This window comes from Mustela erminea, chromosome 6 (assembly GCF_009829155.1).
Source record: "Mustela erminea isolate mMusErm1 chromosome 6, mMusErm1.Pri, whole genome shotgun sequence".
NCBI classification, from domain to species: domain Eukaryota; kingdom Metazoa; phylum Chordata; class Mammalia; order Carnivora; family Mustelidae; genus Mustela; species Mustela erminea.
The window spans coordinates 54,508,155-54,512,555 of record NC_045619.1 but is presented as its reverse complement, the minus strand read 5'-3'; positions in this window follow the sequence as shown (position 1 = coordinate 54,512,555).

Genomic DNA, 4,401 nt, shown 5'->3' with positions numbered 1-4,401 from the left:
AAAAAAATAAAGCAGAAAGCAGAACATGACTTTAACCAACACCAAAGAAACATCCAAGCAATAATGTGGAAGACTAATAACCAAGATGCGGACATTAGAATGTTTACTATTATTCTTTATGAAACAGACAACTACAAAAGGAAAACATCAGCCAATTTTTCTAGCAAGCTGAGATCCCGGGAATGCCTGCACAAAAGACAAGAGAGCAACCTCCCCAGTTTCAGCAACCACTAGGTTTATATTTTTTTCCTGGTTTTTACTGTTTTGGTAATATGAATTGAAAGAAGAAATATTAATACCACGTGGGGAGAACCCCAACCAAAGGAATCTGAAATATATAGTAAATGCTTTTTTTCCCTTTTTTGTTCATTTTGGATGCTGGTGCTAAACTTCCAAGTGTCGTGATTTAAAAAAGAAATTTTATGCCCTTCTTATTTATTTCTAGGATGAGGGGAGGATAACATTTTTGCTTTCTTATGTGACTCTTTAAAAATGTGCAGTATGAAGTTCCTCAAAAATAAAATTTTTATCCTTGAAAGGAAAAAGGTGTATGACTGGAGCATGCTTTCCTATCTTAGCATTTGTTTTGTCTTTTCACACTACTTAAATCACATAATAGTAAACTCAGAACCAAACGCAAAGGTGCCTGAATGCTATTTGATAAATGGAGGCATATGAGCTTGAGACCATGGGATTCCTCTTGGAAGGTACAGCTGGAAAGGAACACGTTCTTGTCTGAGTTCGGCAATAGGCATGCTTCATTCCCTTGCTCTTGCATAATCTTCGCTGAGATGACATGATGGTGTTTAGATTAACAGTTTTCTTTATATGAAGGAAGGAGTTTGGAGTTCTGACCTTCTTGAACGTCCAGCCTCAGGTTTTCAGCACCAGCTGCCGTGTTGTATGTTTACATGTTGTATGTTTACATATTTCAGAAAAGAGGAAGGGGGCTTCTTTCCAACCACGCTAGGAAATTCTTCCCCCAGCAAAGATGGTGCCCTCGAATTGAGAAATGTTACAGTATGTGTCAATGCTATGTGGTTACTTCTCAGATACACTGCACCTTTCACATTTATTTATCCTTTAAATCAGGTACATTTTAGCCCTAGGTTTGTGCCAAGAATTATTCTGGTGATGAGGTGGGAACAAACCAACAAAAGACTCTAGTCCCACTGAGCTTACATTTTAGTAAGCAAATATTGGGAATAAATAAACATTAAATAAATGTGAAATTTAAATGTCAGATACTAATAGATATAATAAAAGAAGAAAAACAGTAAAGGGATAAAGATTGTCATAATTGTAGGAGGTTTATTTTATTTATTTATTTATTTATTTATTTATTTATTTATTTATTTTTAAAGATTTTATTTATTTATTTGACAGAGAGAGATCACAAGTAGGCAGAGAGGCAGGCAGAGAGAGAGAGAGAGAGAGGAGGAAGCAGACTCACGGCTGAGCAGAGAGCCCGATGCGGGACTGGATCCCAGGACCCTGAGATCATGACCTGAGCCAAAGGCAGCGGCTTAACCCACTGAGCCACCCAGGCGCCCAGGTTTATTTTAAATGGGGGGTGGTCTCTACATGATAACAATCTATAAATGGATTCATGAGGTGGGAAAGCTATAAGAATATCTAGAGAGAAGAACGTTCCAGACAGAAAAGATGCAAAGACCGCAGGGAGGGAACATGCGTGCTTGGCCTGTTTAAGAAATGGCAAGCAAGGGAAAGTGGATTGTTCAAGAACCTTGTATTGCCTTGCAAGTTCAAAAAAAACCCCAAACTTGGTTTTTTGCACAAGGCAAAAATACTCAAAGGTATAAAGTATTTTAAAGTATTTAAATACTTTAAAGTATTTAAAGTATTTTAAGAAGAAATGTCATCTTAGTTCTGATTCCCTCAAGACCACCAGGAAGTCTTTTTCTGTTTTTTGTTTTGACCAGTCTCTTTCAGATCTTTTATGTTCATGAGGGTGTGTGTGTGTGTTTGGCAAACTGATGCACTTCAGGGAAGGGGAAGAGGTTTTAATTGTTATTCTTACAACAAACATTAGATCTGTTTCTAGAATCCTATGGGTGAGTTTACTGCCCAGCTGGTGTTCTAACTGTCCCTCACCCCTTCCTGCTCATTTAAAACAATTTTGTTGTGGTGTCTTTCAGATATTGTTTAAGTGTCCTAACAATATACACTTGGCAGTGACATTTTTTGCCCATCTGATTATCCTTACTGTTACACATTATCAAGCATAGGTAGAGTCCTCCCCTCATTTGTACTGGCTGCACAACATTTCAGTTACAGAGCTGTCCATAGTTGTGTCCGCCCTCTTTCTGGATATTGAGAACTTTTTTTTTTTTTTTAATTTTTTTTTTTTTTAAAGATTTTATTTATTTTACTTGACAGACAGAGATTACAAGTAGGCAGAGAGGCAGGCAGAGAAAGAGGGGAGGAAGCAGGCTCCCCGCTGAGCAGAGAGCCCGACGCGGGGCTCGATCCCAGGACCCTGGGATCACGACCCGAGCCGAAGGCAGAGGCTTTAACCCACTGAGCCACCCAGGCGAGACCTTTTTAAAAATTAAAATTATAAACAGTATTTCACAGTTAAACATCCTTACCTCTAAATTCTATCCATCTGTTTCCAGGTTTACTGTTTCTCTATTTCTAGAGAAAAAAAACAATGTCATGATGCATGCAAAGAGTTGGGGGGAAAAATCTTTGGGAGTGGGTATAAGTACAACCCTAAAACACTGTAGGTACCAAAGAATATGAATTGGGTGTGATGTGAGGATGGGCCTGAAATAAGTTGGTTTTGTTTTTGTTTTTGTGTTTTTGTTTCTTTTTACAAGAAGGGATCAGGGACTTGTATTGCTTTATCAAGATACAGAGGCTGGATGGGTGGGAACCAAGCCGAGATAACTAGAAGGTTGTCATCCTGTCCTCAGTGATCCCACAGTAGCATAGGTGATGGAACAGCCCCCACAGAGAAACCCTACGCAACTTGATATATTTGCATGCCAAGTATTTGCCAACAGTGATGCTTGGTGCTTTTTTATCACAAATAGCTCAATTGATGCAGTATTCTAAGGGGCTCCTGTGTTTATTGCAAAAGTGCCATTTCTGAAAGTACTTTTGCTCTTTAATGGAATGGAATGGAAAAAGGTATTTAAACAGGCTAATACTTTGAGATTTTGAGTAATAGAGTTCTTTAAGTCTTAGAGTGGATGCAGATTGAAACTTCTGGGAAGGTAGTACTTGGTTTTAGTTGAAAGAGAAAATAAATGTAATCTCTTGACTCCAGAGGAGAGATTTTTGTATATCATGGCATAGGAACCTTATTAAACAGGAGAAATCTAGAAAAGAAACAGGCCGTTAAAAATCTCTAAAAATTAGCTAATCTTGTCCCGTAAGGGTGATACTACATTAGTTTTGTCATTATCTTCGGGTAAAAGCATTTCATTTGACACTCTAGCTCCAGAACCACCCAGATTTTCACAACGGGGATGGAAGGCTGAAATCACGGAGCTGAAATCCATGCTGGTCACGTGACAGGTTGCTTAGCTTGTCCATGCCTCCCTACACCTCTGGAGTCTGCTCAGTATTCTGTTAAGAGAATTATGTAATGGAGGCATGTGACAGAAGAGATGAGAAATCACTTCTACGTTATTACCATAGTATCTTCTCGTGCCTCGATCTCACTGTTTAAAGAGGACTTCATGTGGGGTTCAAAACTTGACTCCTGTGCCTACTGCATGGACATGGCACCAGGGGTAAAAGTCCCTTTCATCAGTTGAGAACAGAACTCAAGTAATAAAAATACTGGCAATAGTGTGTGTGTGTGTGTGAATTTTTTGTTTTTTATTTTTTAAGATTTAATTTATTAGAGATTAAGAGAATCAGTGGGAGGAGGGCTAGAGGGAGAAGCAGACTCCCTGTGAGCCCCACCCGGGACTTGATCCCAGGAACTCAGGATCATGAACTGAGATGAAGGCAGATGCTTAACCCACCAAGCCACCCAGGTGCCCTGAATCAGGTTTTTCAGTTGGTGGTTAGAGCGAAGTCATTTCAGAATTATCCTCAGCCTTCCCTCCACTCTAATACACCGTTGTCCTTTGTGCCTTACTCTGCCACTGGTCACACCTAGGGCTGGGACCGGAGAACTTTATTTCACTGGTTGAGATTCGTAATCTATATCTGTATATAATTACAGGGCAAAGGTTCGTGGAGGCAACAGCCAATGTAGGTTCCAGGTGTGTGGGAACAGCCTTGCACTGTGAGTGTAACTCAGTTAAGTGAGAGGCTGAATGTGGATGGCATACTCTGCCCTCCGCTCACTTTGTGTCGGTTTAGGATAGTTTAAGTTGTTAATACTAGAGCTTTTTTTTTTTTTTTTTTAAAGATTTTATT